At 39.1% G+C, this 13,168-nt stretch overlaps 1 pseudogene; it reads left to right on the top strand.

Moving 5' to 3' along the window:
• The first annotated feature begins 2,626 nt into the window (after nucleotides 1-2,626).
• On the top strand, nucleotides 2,627-3,571 carry LOC102925786 (olfactory receptor 4F3/4F16/4F29-like; annotated as a pseudogene).
• The last annotated feature ends 9,597 nt before the right edge of the window (nucleotides 3,572-13,168 follow it).

Below are 13,168 nucleotides of genomic sequence, written 5' to 3'. Positions count from 1 at the left end.
AAGCAATTATACTTAATTTCAGCTTAAAGTTTATATTTTAATCATCAAGATAACATGGACATTACATACTTTTAAATAGGAGCCAGTTATATTTTGAAAAATCTCCTGTTTAAAGGAAATAGCCAATATATTTTGAAATATTTTTCAGCAGTGAAGCATTTTGATGTTCCCTGCTTGCTCAAACCCTAAGTTTTTTCATTCATGTTCTTATATCATGAGTTCAGCTCATTTATGTACAAATGGAAAAGGAAAGTAATACTAACTTTTTACCAAAAAATTTTCTATAGAATACTACATGCTGAATGAGTGATTATTATCTTTAATTGTGTTATTCCTAACAAAATCATAAAGTGCATGATTTAAAACTGTGTTCAATAGAGAAATAGACTGAAACTCAGGGGCTTATGCCTAATACCTAATTTGGTGGTGTATGAACCACAGTGTTAATTTTGATCTGAATTCAAGGATCATATTCTGTTTATTGTATAACGTTTCTTTACTAGATAAAAGTAAACTATAATAAAATATATTGAGTTCTGTCACCAGTGTTGGAACAGAAAGTAGTCTACTACATTGTTTCTTTTAGATGGTTAAGTTTTCAAATCACATGCTATGCACTTCAGGATAATGATTCTCACCGAACCCTACTGTTCCCTGGACCAGTACTTCCAGTTTAAAATGAGACATTTTGGTTTTGTTGTGATAGAAAAATTTGTAGGCACTTACAGTTTCTGTGTCTGATGTGATGCATGCTGGTAACTGACAGTTACAGAGGCTTGCACCTCTCCCTGGACCACTTCTTAATTGCTCCAGAGAACAGAAATAGACATATATTATGCTTTCTCTGTTTAACATGCTTACTTGTATTTGGTGAGTAGTATCATGACAGGTGTAGATTATTTGAGGGATAGTAAAAAATAATAAAATGAGCCATAAATTTGAAAGAGAGCAAGGAGAAGGTTAATAGGGGGTCTTGAAAGGGGAAGTGAGAAATGATGTATTCATTTTATATTCTCAAAAAATTAAAGAAATAACATAAATACAAATATAAAGCAAGAAATCATGGTTTGATAAAACATTTAATAAACCTTGAAGTGAAGTGTTTTCCAGAAGAAGATAGGAGGAAGAAGGGCTTATTTGTCAGAATAAGATAGTAGTGTTGGACTTCAAAAAGAGTGTTGTTTTTATGTGTGTGGACCAGGCTCTATATTATTCTTGAAGCAAAAGTCAGTTGTTTCCATGTTGGCCAGTCTTCTCCATTGAAAGGAATATTTCTGTACCCATTCTGAGGGAAAAGAGAGGAACATGAAATTCAGAGAGAGAGAGAGACTATGGTAGCACTACTCAAGTGCTATCCGCTCCCCTATGTGGTCATCTTTTCACAATCCCTAGGTTTTCTAGGTGGCTTTCCCTCTTCAGTTTTATTAAAGTATAACAAACTAATGAATAGAAAATCTCTTAATAATAATAATAAAAATAAATAAAATATAAAAACCTAAAAAAGAAAAAACCTAATGAATAAATCTTGTTTCTAATTAGAGAATCCAGTATGATGTTTGACATATGTGCATTATGAAACAATTAAATCACACTAGTTAGCCACATCACACATTTATTTCCTGAGAACATTGACAATCTCTTCTCAGCATGTTCAAACATACAGCACAGCTTTACTGTCCACCAGAGTCACAATGATGCATGATGAATCTTCAGAAACATTATTATCCTAGCAGAATATCTTCACCCATTGGCCAATATCTTTTCTTTCCACTTTCCAGTCATCTTTATTTCTACATGGTACACCCTTGTATTCACTGCTCTTACGAACATTCCTTCTTTGGAGTCTATGTGTTTGTGAGATTGTCTGTATTGATCTTTTTACATCTCTTTAATTTCATGTATAACAATGATCCCTAGGATTATGCAGATTATGATAAAACAGGATTCCCTTCTTTCAAAAATCTGAAGAATATTCTGTTGTGCCTGTATGTTAGTGTGTGTTTGTATACTATCCACTCAACTGCCAATGGGCATTTAGATTTTTTCTATATTGATTATTGTAAATAATGCTGCAAGGATAATGGGAAGAAATTATTTGCATATGATGGTGGAATTTCCTCAGACTGTAACAGATTGTACAAAAAAGAGTCTTGTTCAATCATAAGGTAGTTCTAATTTAATCCTTCCTTCCTTTGCTCCCTCTGTCCCTCCTTTCTCCTTCTTCATTTTTTCCAAAACCAGGGTCAATGCCTTAGTAAGTGAGTGCTTTATTCCTGAGCTACATAAAACCATATTTTGAAATTTTGAGATGTATTGTAATTTTCTTTTGTAATGTTGCACTATTTATATGCTTATCAACAATTTTAAGATAGATTTATTTTTCACATCCATTATGAACTTTTTTGACCTTTTGTTAAAGCCTTTTTTTTAACAAATATGAAGTGATATTTCACTTTTATTTTAAAGTTCACTCCTTGATATTAAGTGGTTTTCATTTATTCATGTTTGTCTTTAGTTTGATTTTTAATGTTAGATTACAAACAGACTTCCATAACTTTTCTTAATATACTCTATTAGTACAATTTACAGTTTTTCCCGTTTCCTCTTCCAGGTAGCACTGACGTTCATGCTTATGGAGGGAACAAATCACTCTGTGGTGTCGGAGTTTGTATTTCTTGGACTCACCAACTCCTGGGACATTCAGCTTCTTGTCTTTGTGTTCTCCTCTATGTTCTATGTAGCAAGCATGATGGGAAACTCCCTCATCATTTTTACTGTGGCTTCAGACCCTCAGTTACACTCTCCAATGTACTTTCTGTTGGCCAACCTCTCCTTCATTGACTTAGGTGTTTCCTGTGTCACTTCTCCTAAGATGATGTATGATCTGTTCAGAAAGCACAAAGTCATCTCCTTTAGAGGCTGTGTCATTCAGATCTTCTCCATCCATGTCATTGGTGGTGTGGAGATGGTTTTACTTATAGCCATGGCCTTTGATAGATATGTAGCCATATGTAAACCTCTCCATTACCTGACCATTATGGGCCCAAGAATGTGTCTTTCCTTTGTAGTGACTGCCTGGTTAGTTGGTCTTACACACTCTCTTGTTCAATTGGCTTTTGTAGTCAATTTACCTTTCTGTGGACCAAATGTGTTGGACAGCTTCTACTGTGACCTTCCCCGGTTCATCAAACTTGCCTGCATAGACACCCATAAACTAGAGCTCATGGTTACAGCCAACAGTGGGTTCATCTCTGTGGGCTCCTTCATCATACTGATCATTTCCTATATTGTCATCATAATCACTGTACAAAAACACTCTTCAAGTGGTTCCTCCTAAGCCCTGTCCACACTTTCAGCTCATATCTCTGTGGTGGTCTTATTCTTTGGTCCTTTGATATTTGTCTACACATGGCCATCTTCCACCATACACCTGGATAAATTTCTGGCCATATTTGATGCAGTTTTCACTCCCTTTCTGAATCCTGTGATCTATACATTCAGGAATCAGGAAATGAAGATGGCAATGAAGAGAGTATGCAGACAGCTCCTGAGTTACACAAAGATCTCCTAAGTGCTTGCATTGTGAACGTAGAAGTGCATTTTGACCAACCTCAGTGAAAATCTGCCTTTCTACATTGTTTATATACACCAATATTTAGTCTATTTTCTTCTACTTAGGAAGGTGAGACAATCCCTTCTGAAAACAGAAGGAATTATAAATATTTACAAAGTGAGGATTACAATAATCACAAGCCTCAATTCCCAAGGAATATTTTTGATATAAATTCTTAGACATAAAGAAGCTGGAAGCCTATACTAAGAAGTTCAGAACAGAGACAATAAGATTTTTTAAAATCACATGTAGGGAATTCTGGCAGTATTTATCAGGGATATTTGTTTTTCTTTTTAACCTATAATTTTTCTTTATTCTTGAGAATTTCATACACATATTTAATGAAATATGATCATACCTATTTCTTGATTTCCATTCTTTAACTTTCCATTAGGTTTCCCTCTCAACTTCATATTTTTTTTTCTTATAACCTACTCAGTCTTGACAGTACTGTCCATATGCATGGGTCTCATGCCATTCACTGAAGCATGGGAAACCTCCCAGTGGGAATATTCTCAAAGAAGAATAATTTTACTTTGCCTAGGAGCTACTAACTGCAATAGCTTCTCAATAAGGAATGATGCCTGAAAAACACATCTCCCATCTAGGCTTAAAGTTCCATTGGCTTGCTCTTGTGTGCATCATGTACAAGTAATTATAGCTGCTGTGAGTTCATGAGTGTGATAGATATGACATATCCAGAAGACTGCCTTCCATTGCACTCTTCCCCATCCTTGGGATTGACCTTACATTATTTATTTATTTATTTATTTATTTATTTATTTATTTATTTATTTATTTATTTATTTATTTATTTTACAATACTATTCAGTTCTACATAATAGCCACAGATTCCCTTGTTCTCTCCCTTCCTGCCCCCCTCCCCTTCCCCCCAGCCCACCCCCCATTCCCACCTCCTCCAGATCAAGGTCTCCCCCAGGACTGGGATCGACCTGATAGACTCAGTCCATGCAGGTCCAGTCCTCTCCTCCCAGATTGAGCCAAGCGTCCCTGCATAAGTCCCAGGTTTCAAACAGCTAACTCATGCAATGAGCCCAGGACCTGGTACCACTGCCTAGATGCCTCCCAAACAGATCAAGCCAATCGACTGTCTCACCTATTCAGAGGGCCTGATCCTGTTGGGGGCCCCTCAGCCTTTGGTTCATAGTTCATGTGTTTCCATTCATTTGGTTATTTGTCCCTGTGCTTTATCCAACTTTGGTTTCAACAATTGTTGCTCATATAAACCCTCCTCTTTCTCACTAATTAGACTCCCAGCGCTCCACCCGGGGCCTAGCCTTGGATATCTGCATCCAGATTCCTCAGTCCTTGGATGGGGTTTCTGGCACAACTATTAGGGTGTTTGGCCATCCCATCACCAGAGTACGTCAGTCCCGGCTATCTCTCCACCATTGCCAGCAGTCTTTTGTGGAGGGAAAGAGAGCGGGAGATCCTAGCTGGATCAAGAAAAGAGAGGGAGAACAAGGAATAGGAGACCATGGTAAATGAAGACCACATGGGAAAAGGAAGAAACAAAGTGCTAAAGTGACGTTACATTTTTTCTGCCTCCTCCTCCTCCACCATCTTCTTTGAGCCTTGGCAGTGTAGTGGATGTTGATAAAGATACTCCATTTAGGGCTGAGCTCTTTGTCTTTTATTCTTACCATTTCCACAATCACACATTTCAGAACTTTTGCCAACTGCAAAGAGAAGCTTCTCTGACCAAGGTTGAGAGAAGTCCAGGTCTGTGGACACAAACTTAACTATTTAGGAGTCAATGTTATGACATAAATATTGAATAAAATAAAAATAGTAGGCCATACTTTAGAACACATGAGTTTCCCAGGCATGACCTTTTGTCTAGGATTTTACTGTCAGGCATGTTATATAAATCCTTTTTGTGGAACAGTTCTCAAATCCACCAGAATGCCAACAGTTGTGCCACTATGGCACTAGTGCCTGGCAGGTCATTATTGCAATATGTATTGTCCAGCACTAGGTAAGACTATTGTGTTTTTCCTCCATGAGCCTACATAGCACCTTTTGGCATTGTAAAATTTAGCTATCAGGAAAGTTTTAGTTCAAGATTGATTCCTCAATACTCTGCAGCCAAAGTATGTGATGTCCTCAACAGCAGGGGCTTGCCATGTAGCTGTGGAGGGTAACCAAGGGCAATGATAACAGCCTTTTTGTTTTAGAGTTCATTAGTTTCGACAGTCTTTCATTTTCTTAGTAGTTATTATTTTCCTACATGAACACTTGTGTATAATCCCTAAAACTGAGTGTGATATGTGTTCTCAGATCTCAACCAATTCCTTGTACCATCTGAAAAACTGCAGAAAGAAAGTGCAGCCATGTACATTTAAAAAGACAAATACACATAAATGTAAAGTACAAGAAAGGTCTAGAACAGTATTCTTTTCCCTATAGGAAGAGGCAGGGGGAATGATTTAAAGTTCATGATCAAAGCATCTTTGCCTTTATGAGGGATGTTCTAATCTTAAAACAAGAATAGATTCAAACACTCTCTATAGTTCGAAATTTTAAAAAAAATCAACAATAGTAGCCAATATCTCTGCTTCTTTTCTGTGACTTTGAATTCAGTTGCATTTGCTCATACTAAAATTAGGACATTTAATTCTCATATTTCAGACATAGCTTTTGTTCTTACTAAATTGAAACAGGTAATGACCTTATTTAATTTTGCTGTGTTTCATGCTACTTTGAATGTAAGAATGGTGTACCTGTGAACTGTCTGATCAGAAGACTATCATAAATATAGTGTATTCTATTTATTTGTAGAGGCATTTGAAAGGTGTTTGTGGACCATAGATATGAATACCTTTAGGTGTGCAGAAATGAATTATGTTTCCCCCATCTTTGCTGCTGTGTAGTGACCCTTATTTTGATCTATAAGATATCATTAATAACCCAGTTATTAAAAAATAAAGGAAGAGCCTAATGGATGAAAACTCTGGAGAAGAAAAGATTAAAATGGCCTTTAAATGAAGTTCAAGATACTCAGAATAAAAAGGGACACAGATTCACTAGGTATAAAAACTACATTTAAGGGAGACCCTTTTTGTTTTGTTTTTTTGTATTTAATTTAATAATTTCAGCCCTGAATTTGATCCTTCCTTCCTTCCTTCCTTCCTTCCTTCCTTCCTTCCTTCCTTCCTTCCTTCCTTCCTTCCTCCCTCCCTCCCTCCCTCCCTCCCTCCTTCCTTCCCTCCCTTCCTTCCTTCTTTCATTTCATTCCTCCTAGACAAAGGTTTAGTCAGCTCACATTTTTTTCATTTTCATTTATTAAGAAATTTTCTACTCACTCCACATACTATCCACAGATTCCCCCTCCTCCCTCCTCCCACCCCCAGCCCTCTTTCCCAAGACGCTCCACATCCCCACATCCCCCAAATCAAGGTCTCCCATGGGGAGTCAGCAGAGCCTGGCACACTGAGCCTAGGCAGGTCCAAGCCCCTTCCCACTGGACCAAGGCTGTGCAAGGTGTCACATCACAGTCACTGGATTCCAGAAGCCTGCCCATAGACCAGGGACAGATCCCAATCCCTCTGCCTGGGTGCCCCCCAAACAATTCGAGCCAAATGACCATCTTCTGTATCCAGAGGGCCTAGTACAGTCTCATGGGGGGCTCCACAGCCACCAGTCCACAGTTCATGAGCTTCCACTAGTGTGGCCAGTCATCTCTGCACGCCCTCCCATCATGATCTCAACATCCCTCGCCTGCAGTATTTCTCCTCTCTCTCATCAATTGGATTCCCAACAGCTCACATTTTTGTAGGGTTAAAAGTCTAGGTAGCATGATATGCGTCTCCTTGGCATATCACTACCATATTTATGGAATCATGGAAGGAGTATGTGCAAGAGAGAGAGAGAGAGAGAGAGAGAGAGAGAGAGAGAGAGAGAGAGAGAGAGGTCACAAATCAATGGAATGCCAAAGAGAGGAATTCAGAGATAAGGTTTACTTTTTTTTTATAACCCATTCCTTGGGAACTGGGATCCAACATAAGTGTCACCACCTCTTTATGTTGCCACACTGGGAATGAAGCTTTGAGGACAGGATTCTTTAGGCCCAGAACTTCCTTTTGACTTTACCCAGAGCACAGCATGTACTCATAGACAAATACTAACATCCTTAGTTTAGTCAATCAGACACATTAAAATTAACTGCTATGTAGCCCTTGGGTAACCTAAGATATCCCTTTTCAGTATGTCATCATTTCAATGTAGCATAGCTGCTTTGCTTTTGGATCTAAGGCTTATTTAACTTTCTGAGTTTTATCCTGAATATTATCTCCTTAATTGCACCTTAATGAGTCCTTTTATTCCTCATGAATTATTGAACCATGAACCCTCTTACCTAACATTTCAAAGATTATCCAGCTTTTTAGAAATTCTGTCACATTTACACTGTGAAGAGAAAAAATCAGATTCTGCTTGCCCTCACTCTTTCTCAGGTTTTGAATTTCATGTTTGAAAGTGATGAATGAAAAATATAGACAATAAAATACGTGAAGAAAAGTGCTACGCTTTCTATATTGAAGATAATTATCAAGAAAGATACATCATTTGGCAAGATTTTAGGAGTGTTTCTATTAGAGCTGTGAAGAGCAGCATTTGTTAATGAATCATCACCCATCTCCAGTAGACAGCGCTGCCTGGAAGTCCTAGCGTGTTTCTCTGGTTTCCTTATGTTCCTTCGATATTGAACGGCTGTTGTGTTTTCCTCAAACCTCTGGTCCTTTGCTGTGATTTCACCCTCCACTTCATTAATTGAGGGCATCAGTTTACAGCTCTTGATGTTCTGTAATCTAAGTGCCTGGCACCTGCATCTGCACTGCATTAGCCTGCCAACCTCCACTCTTGCCACTCTCCCAGCGATCTCCTCACTCTGCTGTGGTTTCAACTGGATTCTGCTTATGACATTTTCAGCTTTCAACAAAGCAAAAGCAAGAAGCAAGCAAACAAAAAAGCTCTGCTCCGAGTTGTTTTCCCTGTGTTAAGCCTCCAAGTCAGCACCAAGTCAGCAGAAGATGCTTAGTTTGTTTGTGTGGTGGAGTACATTGAGTGATTTTCATGCTAAACCATCCTCACATCTCTGGGACGAAGCTCATTTGATTATGGTGGATATGAATCTTTTTGATGTGTTCTTGTGAGTATTTCATTGAACATTCTTGCACCAATGTTCACGAGGGAAACTGGTCTGTAATTCTCTTTCTTTGTTGAATCTTTGTTTAGTTTGAGTATCAGGGTGACTGTCACATCATAAAATGAATTTGGCAATGTTCCTTCTGTTTTTATGTTGTGGAATAATTTGAGGAGTATTGGTATTAGCTTTTCTTTGAAGGTCTGGTAGAATTCTGCACTGAAACTATCTGGTCCTGGGCTTTTTTGGTTGGGAGACTTTTAATGCCTTCTTCCTTAGGGGCTATTGGTCTGTTTAAATTGTTTATCTGATCTAGATTTAACTTTGGTATGTGGACTCTATCAGGAAATTTGTTCATTTCTTTTAGATCTTCCAATTTTGTGGAGTACACGTTTTTGAAGTATGACCTAATGATTCGTTCTATTTCCTCAGTGTCTGTTGTTATATATCCCTTTTCATTTCTGATTTTGTTAAGTTGGATATTCTCTCTCTGCCTTTTGGTTGGTTTGGATAAGGGTTTGCCTATTTTTTTGATTTTCTCAAAGAACCAACTCTTTGTTTCATTGATTTTTTACATATCAGCCACGGATTCCCCTATTCTCCCTCTGCCCACCCTCCAGCTTTCCCCCTAATCCACCCTGCATTCTCACCTCCGCCAAGGCAAGGTCTCCCCTGGGGTGTCAGCCCAGCCTGGTAGATTCAGTTGAGGCAGGTTCAATCCCCTCCTCCCTGCACCAAGGCAGAGCAAAGTGTCTCAGCAGAGGTCCCAGGATCCAAAAAGCCAGCTCATGCACCAAGGACAGGTCCCAGTTCCACTGCCTGGGGGGTCTTCTAAACATTCACGCTAATCAACTGTCTCACTTTTGCAGAGGGCCTGGTCCAGTTCCACAGCGGCTCCTCAATTCATGTGTTTCCACTAGTTTGGCTATTTGTCCCTGTGCTTTTTCCAACCATGGTCTCAATACCTCTTGCTCATATAATCCCTCCTCTCTCTCACCGATTGGACTCCTGGAGCTCCACCTGGGGCTTGGCGGTGGATCTCTGCATCTGCTTCCTTCAGTCACTGGATGAGAGTTCTATCATGACAGGGTGTTCGGCCATCCGATCACCAGAGTAGGTCAGCTCAGGCACTCTCTCGACCATTTCCAGTAGTCTATAGTGAAGGTATCTTTGTGGATTTCTGGGCACCTCTCTAGTACTCTACTTCTTCCTTTTCCCATGGGGCCTTCATTTATCATGGTATATCTTGCCTTGTTCTCCCACCCTGTTCCTGATCCAGCTGGGACTGCCCGCTCCCCTAAACTCTCTTTCCCTTGATCCTTGCCCTCCATTACCACCCCCTCACCCCCAGTTTGCTCATGTAGATCTCATCCATTTCTCTGTTGTTGAGTGATCCCTGTGTCTTTCTTAGGGTCTTCTTTACTAGGTAGCCTCCCTGGAGTTGTGAGTTGCAGTCTGGTTATCCTTTGCTTTACATCTAGTATCCACTTATGAGTGAGTACATACCATGTTTGTCTTTCTGAGTCTGGGTTACCTCGCTCAGGATGATATTTTCTAGTTCCATCAATTTGTCTGCAAACCTCATGGTGTCATTGTTTTTCTCTGCTGAGTAGTACTCCATTGTGTATATGTACCACATTTGTACCACATTTTCTTTATCCATCCATTCTTTAGTTGAAGGGCATCTAGGTTGTTTCCAGGTTCTGGCTATTACAAATAAAGCTGCTATGAACATAGTTGAGCATGTATCTCTGTGGTATGATTGAGAATTCCTTGGGTATATGCCCAAGAGTGGAATAGCTGGGTCTTGGGGGAGATTGATTCCCAATTTTCTAAGAGAGCACCATATTGATTTCCAAAGTGGCTGCGAAGTTTGCATTCCCACCAACAGTGTAGGGGTGTTCCCCTTGCTCCACATCATCTACAACAAAAGCTGTCTTCAGTGTTTTTGATCTTAGCCATTCTGACAGGTGTAAGGTGGAATCTCAGAGTCATTTTGATTTGCATTTCCCCTTGATAACTAAGGTGATTGAGCAATGCATTAAATGTCTTTCAGCCATTAGAGTCTTCTGTTGAGAATTCTCTGTTTAGCTCTATAGCCCTTGTTTTAATTGGACTGTTGGGTGTTTTGATGTCTAATTCCTTGAGTTCTTTATATGTTCTGGATATCAGCCCTCTGTTGTAGTGGGTAGCCATTCCAGCTTTGGTCTGAAAGTTCCAACCCCCATTGAGGCTTTGGTAACTATCACGCCTACAAGGCAGGGCCAAAGGAGGGCCCTGAAGACCCAAGATCGGGATGCGCAGAGCTCTCTTGTTTCCTGGACCTGGACGCTAGAGGTAGACTGAGGAGAATTCTCCAGAGAACACCGCTGGACTGTGCTGCATCTTTCCCATAACCCACCACCTACCTATCCCTTCATTTGTAAGTTACCCACTAAATAAATCTCCCTTTTAACTACGTGGAGTGGCCTTAATAATACTCCAATGACACCAATACTCTGTCAGATGTGGGGTTGGTAAAGATCGTTTCCCATTCTGTAGGCTGTCATTTTGTCTTATTGACCATGTCTTTTGCCTACAAAAGTTTCAAGAGGTCCCATTTATTAATTGTTTCTGTCAGTGTCTGTGCTACTGGTGTTATATTTAGGAAGTGATCTCTGGTACAAATGTGTTCACGACTACTTCCTAGTTTCTCTTCTATCAGGTTCAGTGTAACTGGATTTATATTGAGGTCTTTCATCTACTTGGACTTGAGTTTTATGCATGGTGACAGATATTTGCAGTCTTCTACATGTTGACATCCAGTTATGCCAGCATCATTTGTTGAAGATGCTTTCTCTTTTCTGTTTTACAGTTTTGGCTTCTTTGTCAAAAATCATATGTTCATAGATGTGTGGATTAATATCAGGGTCTTCAGTTCAGTTCCATTGGTCCACATGCCTGTTTTTATGCCAGTACCAATCTGTTTTTATTACTGTAGCTCTATAGTAGGGCTCGAAGTCAGGGATTGTGATGCCTCCAGAGGTTGTTTTATTGTACAGGTTTCTTTTGGCTATCCTGGGTTTTTTGTTTTTCCATATAAAGTTGAGTATTGTTCTTTCCAGGTCTATGAAGAATTGTGTTGGGATTCTGATTGGGATTGCATTGAATCTGTAGATTGCTTTTGGTAAGATTGCCATTTTTACTATGTTAATTCTACCTATCCATGAGCATGGGAGATCTTTCCATTTTCTGACATCTTTAATTTCTCTCTTCAGGGACTTAAGACTCTTGTCATACAGGTCCTTAGCTTGCTTAGTTAGAGTTACCCCAAGGTATTTTATATCATTTGTGGCTATTGTAGAGGGTGATGTATCTCTGATTTCTTTCTTGGCCCATTTGTCATTTGTATATAGGAGGATTACTGATTTTTTGACTTAATCTTGTATCCTGCTACATTGCTGAAGGTGTTTATAAGCTGTGTAAGTTCCTTGGTTGAATTTTTGGGGTCACTCATATATACTATCATGTCATCTGCAAGTAGTGAAAATTTGACTTCTTCCTTTCCAATTTGTATCCCCTTGATCTCCTTATAGTGTCTTATTGCTCTGGCTAGAACATCAAGTACTATATTGAATAAGTATGGGGAGAGCGAACAACCTTGCCTCGTTCCTGATTTTAGTGGAATCACTTTGAGTTTCTCTCCATTTACTTTGATGTTGGCTGTTGGTTTGCTGTAAATTGCCTTTATTATGTTTAGGTATGTTCCCTGTATTCCTGATTTCTTCAAGACCTTTATCATAAAGTGGTGTTGGATTTTGTCAAATGCCTTTTCAGCATCTAGTGAGATGATCATGTGGTTTTTTTCTTTGAGTTTGTTTATATGGTGTATTACATTGATGGACTTTCATATGTTGAACCACCCTTGCATCCCTGGGATGAAGCCTACTTGATCATGGTGGATAATTGTTCTGATGTGTTCTTGGAGTCTGTTTGCCAGTATTTTATTGAGTATTTTTGCATCAATGTTTTTGAGGGAGATCGGTCTGTAGTTATCTTTCTTTGTTGCATCTTTGTTTGGCTTGGGAATCAGGGTAATTGTAGCCTCATAGAACGAGTTTGGTAAAGTTCCTTCTGTTTCTATTGTGTGGAACAATTTAAAGAGTATTGGTATTATCTCTTCTTCGAAGATCTGGTAGAATTTTGCAGTGAAACCATCTGGTCCTGGGCTTTTTTTGGTTGGAGACTTTTAATGACTCTTTCTATTTCCTTAGAGGTTATTGGACTATTTAAATAGTTTATCTGGTCTTGATTTAACTTAGGTATGTGGTACCTATCCAGAAAATTATCCATTTCTTTTAGATTTTCCAGTTTTGTGGAGTAGAGGTTTTTGAAATATGACCTGATGTTTC

This window comes from Peromyscus maniculatus, chromosome 4 (assembly GCF_049852395.1).
Source record: "Peromyscus maniculatus bairdii isolate BWxNUB_F1_BW_parent chromosome 4, HU_Pman_BW_mat_3.1, whole genome shotgun sequence".
Lineage (NCBI taxonomy): Eukaryota > Metazoa > Chordata > Mammalia > Rodentia > Cricetidae > Peromyscus > Peromyscus maniculatus.
This window is presented reverse-complemented; position numbering and strand designations above follow the sequence as displayed.